The sequence below is a fragment of the Alexandromys fortis genome, unplaced genomic scaffold (genome assembly GCF_014885135.2).
Source record: "Alexandromys fortis isolate MF-2015 unplaced genomic scaffold, M_Fortis_MF-2015_v1.1 scaffold_236, whole genome shotgun sequence".
Lineage (NCBI taxonomy): Eukaryota > Metazoa > Chordata > Mammalia > Rodentia > Cricetidae > Alexandromys > Alexandromys fortis.
The window spans coordinates 345,565-359,316 of NW_026068189.1; the positions used below are offsets into that span (position 1 = coordinate 345,565).

Genomic DNA, 13,752 nt, shown 5'->3' on the forward strand with positions numbered 1-13,752 from the left:
CCAAGTGCTGAGATTAAAGGTGTGCGCCACCACTGCCTGGCTATCAATCTATATTTTTTAAAAAAAACCTACAGAGTAGAAGAAAATATTTGTAGATCATATATCTGATAAGAAACTTACATCCTAAACACACAGGAAACTTCTGGAACCAAAATTTATTATTTACCATATTAATCTTGACAATGCCAAAAAAAAAATGAAAAAAATAATAAATGAAAGAAAGAAACAAACAAACAAACACACTTGTGGCGAGAGTGAGATGGCTCAGTGGGGAAGGACACTTGCCACCAAGCCTGACTACCGAGTTCAGTGCCCAGAATACAGACGATGGAGAGAACCAACTCGCAGAAGTTATCTTCTAACCTCCACATATGTGCCATAGCACGTACGTGCATGTGCGCACCCGGCCACACCAAAGAAACAAATAAATCACTTTTTTTTTAATTTAAGAAACTTCTAAAATTCAACACAAAGACAATCCTACTTTAAAATGGGCAAAAGATATGAACAGACATCCCTACAAGGGTATTCAGATGTAAACAGAGGGAAAGGTTCCCAGCACCTTGGTCATTAAGGAAATTCAAATCAAACCACGATGAGCCGACACTTCACACACACTATAAACAGAAACCACCAAGAGTTTTCTAACAACAGAAAACAGCACGGGCTGTGTGGAAACTGGAGGCTCGCAGTGCCGGTGAGATGGGAAGTGGCGGAACCTCGCTGGAACTCTTCTGCAAATCCCCCAAAGGGCTGAACACCTCATCCCACCCAGTGGCTCCTCCCAGATACACACCCAGCTGTGAACAGAGACTCAAAAAGAGAGAGAACTGGGTGAAGTGGGAAGGGGAAGGCATAGAGTGACAGAGACGGACGGATGCAGGAGAAGGGAGGCTGAAGCACCTGACCCCAAGGACGGCTTTTCTGCAGCTGTGGTGATGGGTTATTCAACTGCTGTAAACCTCAGCTTCCTGTCATTCAGTATAAAAGGAAATCAGCAGGGTGTGGCAGCTCACTTTTTATTTGAGCACTCAGATGACAGAGGCAGGCAGATCTCAGTGAGTTCGAGGTCAGCCAGGGCCATATAGAGAAACCCTGTCTCAGGAATAAGGGACAGCACTGCCTTTTAAATGGTGCCATAAAATTAGTACAATACAAGTCTATCTGCAAGACTTGGACCAGTGCTTAGTAAAGGGTGAGCATTTAATCTTCAACAGCTATGAACTGTGGCAATATGATACATGGGTGTACTGCCCAAGGAAAAGGCTTGGGTCAGAATGTGTGTACAAGGCCTTAGATTTGATCCCAACACTGAATAATCCCAGCTGGTGACACACCTAATCCCAGCACTCATGAGGGCAGAGGCAGGTTAATTCAAGGTAGTCCCTGACCACCTACTGACGGAGTTTGAGCTGGGGATGTGGCTCAGTTCGTAAAGAGCCAACCTAGTACATACAAGAGGCCCAGGGTTCAATCCTCACTGCTCCAGAACCCAGGGTAAAGACAGCCCAGCTACATGAGACACTCAATGTCTCAAAACCAAGCTAAGCAAAAACTTAGATGAAACAGCTCCAGCACCACAAGGACACTTCCGAGAAGGAGCTGCTGAATGAAGTTCAGCTCTCTTGCAAAGACTGCCTTATTGTCCCGAGAGTGAGCCCCGCCACTCTCCACTGGAAAAGGTCTGCTACACAATTCATTCTCGAGACACAACAGGCCTCTGTGTAGCAAGTCTGAGAACCCGTTCATAACAGACTCAGCCTGGACTCACAGGAAAGACACAATCTGTGAAATTACCCGGAAGGTAGTCCCCAGGGGCTGCTCTCAAACGTTAGTGGCCTCGGATTCACTTGGGGAATGTGTTTGAAAAAACAGAAACCTCAGCTCCGCCCACAACCATTCTGACTAGTAAATATTTTAAGCTGGACGCCAGTGCACACTATTTAAAGAAATACTTGAAGGTAGTGCACAGAAATGTTGTGATCACATGCTAATGTGGACAGACACTGATCTCTCTCCCAGGGCAAGAGAGATAGGCTCTTCCCATCCTTTGGAAATACTGTTGGCAACAAGAAAATAAGAGAGAGGAGGCCTCTGAGATGGTTCGCTTACTTGAGTTAGTTTGACCCCCAAGATCCATGAGGTGGAAGGAGAGAATCAATCACCATACGTTATCTTCTGGCCTGCACATGTACATCTTGGTACATACACACACACATCTATACACACAAACATGTATATAAAACAATTTTAAAAATCTTCTCTAACGACCTTTGTTTACCAATTAAGAGTTACAAGAATATATATTGCAGTCACAAAGATCATCCAGCCTTAATTATTTACTATGGATAATTTAGTATCGCTAGGAGGGCAATCTCAAAGGTGGTGCCTTAAGAAATAACAGCAGGACGGTTATTTACAAATAACAGGGAGGCGGTTCAGCAGATGTGGGCACCTGTTGACAAAGCTGTCGCTGAGCTCCATCCCAGGACCCACATGGTGGGAGAAAGGAACTGATGCCTCCAAGTGGTCCTCTGACTTCTACACCTGCACCATGTGGCACGCACACCTACAAATGTACACATCGCATGCGTGTGTGTGAGTGAGCAAACACACACACACACTCTCTCTCTCTTTAAAAGAAAGTAAATATCTTTTTTTTTAAAGCAAAGAAAACTTGACAGGGGTTTGGAAGGGGGTGCGGTTGGCAGAGAGTTTGCCAAGAACGGACACACATGCGCAGTTGGTAGAGAGTTTGCCAAGAACGTACACACTTGCGAGGTGGAAGCAGAACATTCAAGAGTTCAAAGCCATCATCCACAACATTGTGGTTTCAAAGCCTACCTGGGATATAAAAGACTCTGACTCAAAAATGAAAAAAGAAATAGTGTGTAGGGCTGAGTAGGGTGCTGTGGAAGAGTGTTTGCTGAGCATCCTAAGGTCCTGAACTCAATCCGAGCCACACGCAGCTCTAAGACGGTTAAGTGTGGTTCACCCCTTCTAATCTCATCTGTATGTACTGTTGCTCCATTACAGCAATGCCACTGTCAATTGCTTCAGTAGATTCTACCTGGAAGGTTACTTGAACAAGTTACAGACACAGGCAGGAAGTGTAAACACTGACTTCAGCTATCCTGATCAAAGACAGATATCCAAACAGGCCACAGTAACAAGTGGTCACGACCCAAGTTCTAGACCTTTTTTCACCTGAAAGATACATACATAAATAGATGTGAGTATAAAACTTTAAATTTACTTTTGTATTGCTTTTTTTAGGGGGGCGATGAGGATTGAGATTAAAATGTCCCATATATCCAGGCTAGCCGAAGCCTCCTGGGTTTGGGATTATAAATGATAACATCCCAACAACTGGCTGAATTCACATTTTTGTTTCGTTTCATTTTTTGATGGCTTGTTTTGTTTTTGGTTTCTCGAGACAGGGTTTCTCTGTGCCGCACTGGAGCCTGTCTGCCCTGGAACTCACGCTGTAGACCAGGCTGTCCTCAAACTTACAGAGATTCACCTGCCTCTGCCTCCCAAGTGCTGGGATTAAAGGCGTACACCATCACACCCAACTCAATTTTTTTGTTTTTTGAGACAGGATTTCTCTTCGTAGCCCTGTCCTGTCCTGGAACTCACTCTATAGACCAGGCCACCTTGAACTCATAGAGATTTGCCTGTCTCTGCCTCCCAAGTGCTGGGATTAAAGGTGTGTGCCACCACTGCCCAGAAATTTTTTTTGTTTTTTGTTTTGTTTTTAAGGCAAGTATATATGCACTAAAGGAAAGGAGAAAATCCAGTATAGCAGCCACTCACATAGCCAAAGGATCAGAAAGTCCCATGAGCCACAACTTCAATAAAATTAACAAAAGTATGCCTGTGAGAAGAGAACAGAAGGACAGGCAACACGAGGCCCTGTGCCTCCTACTTCTGAGAACTGGACTTCTGACACTGGACCCCAGTGTCTCATCTGCAAAGTGCCAGCATGGCCACACTCTCTCCCTGTCTGCTCCTCGGAGCTTAGAAAGGAGCAAAAGGGATTAAAATGCTTTCAAAATCACTTTCATTTTTAAAAGCTGGCTGTTGCCATGATGAAGTCATCCATTTATATCTCTACAAAAAGTGGCAAAGCATTTAGAAGGATACAGTACAAACTAATTAAGAGGGCGGGGAGGAGGGCGATGGGAGCTGATGAGACGGGTCAGTGGGTAAAAAAAAGCACCTGCTATCAATACTATGACCAGAGCTCAGCCTCAGAAGCCACACGGTGGGGAGAACTGACTCCCGCAGGTTGTCTCCTGACCGCGGCATGTGTGCAAATGAGGCACACACACACACACACACACACACACACAATAAATAAACAGGTGTAAAAATTGTGTTTTTAAAGAGTCTGCAGTCTAAGGAGACAGCTTAACCAGTAAAATGCTTGGCCTGTATGCATGAGATTTTGAATTGAATCCTAGAGCCCACATGAAGAAAACTGGGCATGATGGTTCCCATTTGTAACCCCAACAACTCAGGAGGCAGAGATAGGCAGGTCCTGGAGCTTGCTGGCCAGCCAGTCTAGCCAAATCAGCGAGTCTCACACCAGTAAGAAAGCCTGTTTCAAAAACTCACGTAGACAGCTCCTGCAAACAGCTCAGATTGCCTTCTGGTCTCTACAGGCACTTACCCACCCCATTCCAGAGCCATGACCTTAGGGTTACTGCTGTGCCGAGACTCCACGAGAAGGGCAACTCTCATAAAGGAAACATTCAACTGTGGTGCTCGCTTACATTTCAGAGGTTCCATCCACTATCTACCATCATGGCGGGAAGCACGGGAACATGTGGGAGGGCATGGGTGCTGGACAAATAGATGAGGACCATACATCTTGCAGGCACCAAGAAGTCCACTGACTGTCACACTGAGTGAAGCCTTAAGAGACCTCAAGGGACAGCTTCAGGGACATGCGTCCTCCAGCAAGACTACACCTCCTAAACGTGCCACTCCCTTTGGGCACCATTTTCTTGCAAACACACCAACACAGGTCTCCAGGGGAGCTTGAGAGTGGGGGCCACACCTCGCCAGGTCAGCAGGAGTCAGGTCTTCTTGTTTTACTCAGCTATTGCTTGGGTAAGTGTTTACATTTTAACTTTTTTATGTCATTACTAGCAGCATTAACAAAGTGCAGAGCTTTCAACCTGCAAGGCATGCACGAATCATCAGGGGGTAGTGGACACTGTGGCTACCCAGGTCTCATTGATACAGAGCTGACCAAAGCTCTGGATAGACAAGAGAAAGTAGAGCCTGGCCAATCATAATTCAACAGGCTCCCCAAGTGAGCTTGGTGAACTCCTTACCACTTTGGCACTTCTAGTACGATCTTCTTCTTCCTGCCATGTGGATCGGTCAGCCTTCCTACTCTACAGGTATGATCTCATTTCATCCTAACAACAACCATATGCATACTGGTCCTCCCCACCCCAACCCACTGCACCCCCATTGTTTTTTTAGTAGAAAAAGACTCCAAAATACCAAAGATCTACTAGCCCAAAGCAGAGCCAGAATGCACAGCAGAGTTTGAAATTTGTTGCTGTGGTTTTCAAACTTGAGGAAACAGCTGTGCATTCTGATAAAGTCCTATGAAAGATGGAGTGCATTTAAAGATGCCCTAAGAGCCGACAAGATATCTCAGCTTAGAAGGGCACTTGCCACCAAGTCTAACTACCTAGCTTTGATCCATATGGTAGAGAGAACCAATTCCCACAAGTTGTCCTCTGACCTAACACAAAAAAAAAAAAAAAGGAAAGAGAAAAGGAAAAAAAGGTAATGCTTAAAAAATTAATAAAATAAAGAACACTTTAAAAACAGAGAGGGATAGCGGGCAGTGGTGGCACACACCTTTAATCCCAGCACTTGGGAGGCAGAGGCAGGAGGATTTCTGAGTTTGAGGCCAGCCTGGTCTACAGAGTGAGTACTAGGACAGCCAAGGCTACACAGAGAAACCCAGTCTCAAAAAGCCAAAAAAAAAAAAAAAAACAGAATGGGCTGGGGCGATGGCTCTATCTACACAGGTATGAGAACCTGAGTTCCACCCTCTAAAAACCCACAGAAAAAGAAGAGGAGGAGGAGGAGAGGAGGAGGAAAAGTAGTAGGAAGGCAGCAGGTATCGTACAAAGTATAATCTAACCCTGGGGAGGTGGAGGCAGGAAGAACCCTGGGGTATGCTAGCCAACCAGTCTATGTAAATCAGCAAGCTCCGGGGTCAGCAGAAACTGTCTCAAAACATAAGGTGGAGAGTATTGAAAAGGTAGCCTGTGCTGACCTCTGGCCTCCACAGGCTCCTGCAAATGTTTGCATGCCAACATGCAAAACAAACAAAACAAAAGCTGCCTTTAAAAAGCATGGTGAACATATATGAAATTATCTAGAAATAAATTTACAATATATTTTTTAAAAGCACAGTGAGCTTCTATTAAACCAGGAGGAATGTTGGGATGTAGTGCCGTGTCAGAACTCATGTGTAAAGAGCAAGCGGCTATGGGTCTGATGCTGAACACCAAGTGATAAACTAGGAGGGGGCAAAGACACAGACGTGTCTGCAGACACCTAATATATGTAGCACCAACTCAGACCATCGTCTCCCCTCCCAGACTGTGAGCCCCTAGCATGCTTATAGGTCTCTGTAACTGGACCTCTGAGGAGCTGGTACCCAACTCATGAAAGAGTTGAACAAGAAACCCTAATCTAAATCCAAGGAAAGCCTGCTGACTGCCCGTGGGAATATGAAGAGAGCTGGTGGTGGGAAAAAACAGACTTAAACCATCCTGCTTTGAGGGATAACTAATGTCATCAAGTAAAAGCAGAGGCCAGATTTGATGCAGTCAACAAAGCCTGTCCTGAAACAAAGAGGTTCGCCTGCAGTTTGAAGCTGGAGAGCAGAATGCTGCAGATGTCAGGTGAGACAGTGGCCCATGAGCCTTTAGGAGCTCTTCCGTAGCTCCAATCCTATTACCAAGCTAGGGCAGTGGGAGGAGGGATTTATTTACTTTATTGTGTTTGAGTGTATTTGCCTATATATGTCTATGTACCACAGGAGTCCCTGGTGCCCTTGGAGACCAGAAGACAGAAGAAGCAGCCCTGAAACTCGAGTAACAAACTGCTGTAAGCCACCATATTGGGCTAGAAACCGAACCCAGGTCCTCTGCAAGAGTAGCCAGGGCTCTTAAGCACTAAGCCATCTCTCCAGCTCCACGACACACTTCCTTATTCTTTCACACAATCAACAACTCCCACTAGAAGACAAGTCCCACGGGTCACACTAGCCGCCATCACAGAACGTTCTCAAACTCCCTATATCCAAGGATCTAAAGAAGAGTAAATGTCTAGGAGGGAAGCAGTGCGACGGGGAAGTTGAGGAATAAAACCAGAAACAGCAAGGACTGAAGAGACTTCCAGCAGGAAGAGAGTGGAAGGCAACAAGGCGTTGTGTCAGTAATACCACCATCTCAGTACTGTTGGGACCCGGGGTGGTGGGATAAGACACAGCACAAATCTAGGGACAAATATCACCAGGTGCGGCAGCAAAGAAACCAATAAAGCCCTGGGATGGGAGGAGCCAGTTAGAAACTATCAATGAAGACTTGTGCTTCATTCACCAGTTAATCTCTCTCTCATAGGTACGCATTCGCCAGTTAATCTCTCTCTCTCTCATAGGTACGCACGCCTTATGGGCGATGCTCTCTGCCAGGCACCAAGCAAAGAAAGCATGGTTCATTCTTGACAACTACATTTTACAAATCGAGATGTATCACCTGTGATTTCTTCTCTCTGTAGTTTTTGTTTTAAATAAATTTGACCTTTCTCTTACCTTCAAGAACATCTCTAGTTGGTTCTGATGTTAAGCATGTTTTACTATTATCTACCATTTACCACTACCATTTAGTTTGGAAACCAGATTGGCACTTATCACAACTAACAGCTATTGAAACTCAACTCTGGGACGAATATTAACCCTTAGATGGCTATAGTTACAATCGCACTGCACAATTAAAAGTACTGTTTATTTAAAAATGGATTTTAAAATGGCTTAAAAGGCTCAGTGGGTAAAGGCACTTGACACCAAGCCTAAATTCAGTCCCTAGAACACACAGGGAGGAAGGATAGATCTGACACTCAAAAACTGTCCTCTGAGCCAGTCATAGTGACGCACGCCTTTAATCGCAACACTTGGGAGGCAGAGGGAGGCGAACTCTGTGAGTTCGAGGACAGCCTGGTCTACAAAGCAAGCTCTAGGTCAGCCAAATCCTGTCTCAAAAAAACAACAAAAAAGAAAAAAGAAAAAAAGAAAGAAAAGAAAAAAAAAACAGAAAAAGAAAGTTGTCCTCAATCATATCATGTACCTGGCACACATACACACACTAATAAATATGTGCCAATAGATAAATGTAATAGAAACTGATTTAAAGTAGATTACTAAGAATAAAGACAATCAAGTACATAAATTATCTGCCCAAATTTCTAAACCAAGACATTGAGCTGCTCAAGAAAATAAAAGTAACAGAACACTGAAAAAAAATCAAAATCCAAAACCAAACAAAATGAAACACATTCGAATGATAGACAATCCTAATCCTTCTGACCGATCCTTCCTCACCATCCACATAAACTATTTTAAGGATCTAAATCCTGCTCTATAAAAAGCCAGGTCCATTGTCTGTGCTATACTTCAGCGTCTACCACAGTTGTTACTGGGGCAAGTAAACTCATGCTGGAGATTTTTCCTTGCTATCAATAAAAAAAAAAATGCTAGAGGCAGTGAGAAGCCTGTGAATAGAGGGTCCTACATGGTGGAATAAAACCTATTCCTACAAATTGTCCTTTAACTGCCACATGCCTGCTGTGTACGGCACATGCACACTTACATATACAGACGCTTACAAACATATACAAATTAACAATACATGTAAAAAGTTAAAAGCTTCAAGGCTGGGACATAGCTCATTGACAGAGAACTTTCTAGTACACACAAAACCCTGGGGTCAATTCCCAGCACTGTCAATAAGGAAGCTAAATAATTTTAAACTTTAAAGATTTAAACCAGTTATAGTTCTGGTTTGCCTTCTGTTGTGACAAACACATCAACAAAAGCAACTTAGGGGAGAAAAGGGTACATTTGGCTTGCCCGTTAGGTCACAATCCATTATGGAAGTCAAGGCAGGAACTTCAGCAGGAACTCCCAGCAGGACCCATGACAACCACTGCCTACTAGCCTGCTCTCTGACCTGCTCAGCTGGTTTTCTTCTTTTCTTTTCTTAATATTTAAAAAACTTTTATGTTAAAAAAAAGTCTTCACTACAGTTTTAAAGTTTGAAAAGGCTTTTTAAAATCATAACCCCAAAAGTTAATAAGTATATACAGAAGAGAAAACTCATTTTAAAACTTTGAGAGAGTAAAAACTATATCTATAGGCATGCATCCAACTTTTGAGGGGTGTGCCATCCTGAGGCAGCTGGTATCAAGGCTGCCTTAATCACCCAAATTTACAGCTTCATTCCTCCACTTAAGCCAGAAGAAAAAAGTCCAATAAAGTAGCAAATATTCCAAATTAATATCATGGTTAGATCCCCAAAGTCTGCACTTGAAATGATGCTGGCTCTTCTGTTTACATGCATTTCTATGGTTCTCTACTTGGGGAAGGAGGGGTGGGTGAGAGCGCTCCGTGTAAGAAATGTGTCCTGAGTTCATAAGAGATAAGAGAGCAAATAAATTCAAAAAAGTCAGGCATCAATCTGACTAAATTCAAAGAAGACTGTCCCTACCTACAACTCATAAAACTGGGGTAGCATCTTGCCAGAAGTCTACAAACAAATTTTCATTAGCATAAATTGGCACACAAAGCACAAGGAGTCCTCAAAGCAAGACAGAGTTTCATGGCTTCAGATCAAGAAGCAGGAGAAAAGAGAAAACAGACTACTTCAGCCAGCTTTCTTATACAGCCCAGACCTACCTGCCTAGGAACAATGCCACCCACAGTGGGCTAGGCACTCCCACATCAACCACCAATCAAGACAATCTCTTATAGACATGGCCACAGGTCAATCTGATCTGGGAAATTCCTGGGAGAGGAGGTTGGGTCAAGCTGACAATAAAAACATGTTACTCATAATAAACAATGACTTACAGAAACTAAATTTGAGTCCTGCAACAAGGCTGCAATTAGCCAACTTTACAAAGATGAATGAACAAATAGCTCATTAAAACTTAAATCTTTCTTAGCAAGTAAAAAAGATAAGTAATATTCAGTTCTCTGGGCGCTGTGTTATTTTCCCTATCTCTATGTCTCTGCATCAATGTTGCTATTCTCCCTCCCACTCCGTGAATGAGCAACCAGACCCCTCTGTTTCGGATCCCTCATACCAAGAGTTCCATAAATGTCATGAATAACAATAAAAATAATAATAATTTCTAAGGCTAGAATTGATACTAGCCAGTGGCACCTGAATCTGGTGCAAGGTGCGGGGTAGCAGGCAACTGTATCACTCTTGACTCTCCCGCATCACTGACTCCCAAAGGACTAGAGCATCCAAAGCACTCGGCGCCACATCACAAATTAAAGTATCAGGTTTAAAGAACTCACAGGTTCCACCATTAGGTCAGTGTCTCATGAACGAATCCCCTAACAGAAATCCACTCGATGCGACACAACAAGCTTTAAGGCTCCATCTAACTATTCTTTCAAGAAATAAACACAACTAATTTTAAAATCTATAGATATTTATATAATGAGTTTGACTTTGGAAAACCCCACACTCATCCAAACAGCTCATTAAATGGAAAGCAAAATTCAATCTGCTCCATTGTACCCAACCAGACTAACATGCAAGCTCACACACTCATCTTCGTCAGAGCGGCTCTGCCAATACCAAAGAACAACAAAGGCAAGTTGAGGAGGCTGAACAGCCTTAACTCAGCACTTGTCCGCTCTTTCCAGCTTAGCCAAGACCCTCGCAGCGGGGCCCTCATGGGGACCAAGGGGACCTTTTGCATCCCGCTGGGCCCCGGCTGCTCCGCTTTTGTCTGGCCCGGGCTGGGAGCCCCGGCCGCCCGGCCTGCCTCCCCGACAACCCCTTCTTCTCTCTGAATCTTTCTCCACACCCATCACTCGCCGATGACTAGTTGGAGTGGGGTTTCTTCTCCTGGAGCCCCTTCCCGCTCTGTGCAATGTGGGTTCTTTTCAAAGAGACCCCCGGACTGCTTTGGCGTCTCCCAAGACGGCCAGGGGAGACTCCGGGTCAAGAAGGGGCCCCGGGGTGGGGTCTGAAAGAGACAGGCACACAAAGCCAGGCTTGACCCCACAGCCGCCCCACCTCCCCTCTGCAAAGCAGCCCGCGATCAGGATTGGATCTAGCAGTCGCGCATCCTGGGTTCTCACCCCATCCCATCCCAGGGCCGCCCCCTCCCCCAAAAGTGCACCCCAGAGCGACTGACAGCGCCGGACACCGTCCCCACCCGGACCCTGCGTCCGCCGCCGCCCGGAAAGGGAGCAGGGTCCTCGGGTGGACTCCAGTCTGAACATTCTTCGTCTTTAACCCGGTACTTACAGCTCTATTATTCACAACTGTTGGGGCTGCGGACCGGACAGCCGCCGCCTTCTCCTCCACCCCAATGAGGTTAAGCGCTTGGTGCGGGGATTAAAAAAAAAAAAAAAAAAAAAAAAAGTGAGAAGCCGACTGCGCCTGCGCAATGCGGCCTTACTGTGTTTCCCCTTACCGCCACCAGCTCAGCTGAACCATAGAGACTGCAAACTCAGCCCAGAGAGGTGGCTTCCTCTCTATGGTAACGCCCGGCGCACTGGCCGCTCCAGGCTCCCTTTCCTCACTAGGAGGATGTTGATTGACTCTAATGGCGACCCGTAGCGTAAAGGTGCTTCAATGGAAAAGGTGACCAAGGAATATTTAGGCCCTCTGAGTAGTGGAAGCAAAACTCAAGCGAGACTTGGAGAAGGCTGTGAGATAAAAGAGCTAGAGAGGAGTCAGGAGAGCGTGGACAAGTTTTCCAGCCAGAACTTCCTTTGATCGTCGGGGTGTCTGATAGTGAAGCGAACAGCCTTTCACTTCTGGGTTATGGGTGCCCGCTATTCATCGGACGATTTCGGTAAAGGAAATTGTCCCCCACGACTTCCCGTAGCTGGCAGTGCCCTTCGGTTCGCTTTTCTGAGCATGCGGGCAAGTGCCGCTACCGGAAGCACAGCTTTAAAACCGTTCTTCGCGCTTTTGCAAACCGAGCCGCGAGTTGAAGGCTTCGGCGACTCCAGCGATCTCGTGACTGTTTCTTTCCTAAATTCACTACAGTCAGTGTTCCCTCGCCCTCCCGCGTGGCCCTCAAAAATGTCTGTGAAGTGTTCGGGCTTTGCAAACTACAGCGCTGCCTTTAAGGAGCCTACGGACGCCCGGTTTTGCCGCCTTACGCCGGTGTGCTCCCCAACAATTTGGCTTTGAAAGCTTTTGTGTTGAAGTTGCACACTGGTTTAAATCACCTTTAAAGTGTCGATTGGCTTCCTCCATCGCGATTGGGTGTTTACGGGGAGTCTTCTGAGCGGGAATGTGTATGTATTGGGAGATGGGCGATAATGCAGACTGGTCCTCGGGACTTGGGAGTTAGGTTGGAAAGACGAGCTAAAACAATAAGCCAAGTGAGACTCTCTGTGTGGTGCAGAAAGACTAGAGGATTGGTTCGGGAGAGTGGGATTCATTCCTATGTTGAATGGGACTCGTGATCGGATATAGAAGCATCTTTAAATGCAAATGCAAGCATGCAAATGCAAGCAAGTTTATTGATAGTGCGGGATCGTGAAGACCATTCTAGAGAAGAAACACCGCCGGGTCAAGCGGAAGTGAGTGATGTGTTGGGAGAACAATGTGCGAAGAGCATTCTGCGGGAGAGGGAAAGAAAAGGGAAACACTAAGTTTAATAAGTACAACGAAAGGGAATGTTCTGAATGTTTTCTTATTAACAAAATTAACCACGGTGTGGCCACCCTCTCTACATCCCTCCATCTTTCTTTTTGGCATGCAAAGCAAGCCTGCACCGGTTAAATCGTAATCCCCCAAATTTTTACGTCCGGCTCTGTAACAGCCATTCTACTTTCTATGAATTTGAAGACTGAGCCCTTTGAAAGTGGCTTCATGTCGTCTTGGTCTTTTTGTGACTGGGTCATTTCCCACAGCCTGATAAGCCCTAGATTCGTCAGTGCGTGTTGCAGCACGTGCCAGAGTGCCTTCTTTAAAGCTGTGGGATTCGCCAGTGTGTCTTTACCACCTGGGCTACTTCATCATTTGCAGTCGTATGCAATGTCGTGAAGATGAATGTGGGAGCTCTCCTTTGGATCCAGCTTTTAGGAGCCCGGGAGGGAGATGACTCTGAGTAAAGGCTTGTTTTTTACAAGCCTGGTTACCACTCCACAGTGAAGAGGAGAGCCCACCCCTGCAGGTTATCCCCTCACTTCCACACGGGCACTATGGCCCATAAACTCGACACATATTAAATAAACAAACGTGGTTTTAAAGTCACTTTTAATAGGAAAACTGGAAACCAAGTGAAGAAATTCACACTTGATTCATATTGTTACCCGGACCTTAACTGGAGATGATTAGACAGTGGGAGGGGGTGTTGCACTGTTTGCAATGCTAGGGACAAACAGGCCAACACTCTCAGAGTGTTGAGCAAGTGCTCTCAGAGTGTTGAGCAAGTGCTCTCAGAGTGAGC

General features: G+C 45.4%; 1 protein-coding gene across 1 annotated transcript in view; it reads right to left on the bottom strand.

The window, feature by feature from the left end:
- Positions 1 to 11,704, bottom strand: part of Clasp1 (cytoplasmic linker associated protein 1) — a 226,896-nt gene extending 215,192 nt beyond the window's left edge. Inside the window, exon 1 of the mRNA XM_050129375.1 lies at positions 11,589 to 11,704. The gene's annotated coding sequence lies outside the window, so the exon portion shown is untranslated. The remainder of the gene's footprint in view (positions 1 to 11,588) is intronic.
- Between the last annotated feature and the right edge of the window lie 2,048 nt (positions 11,705 to 13,752).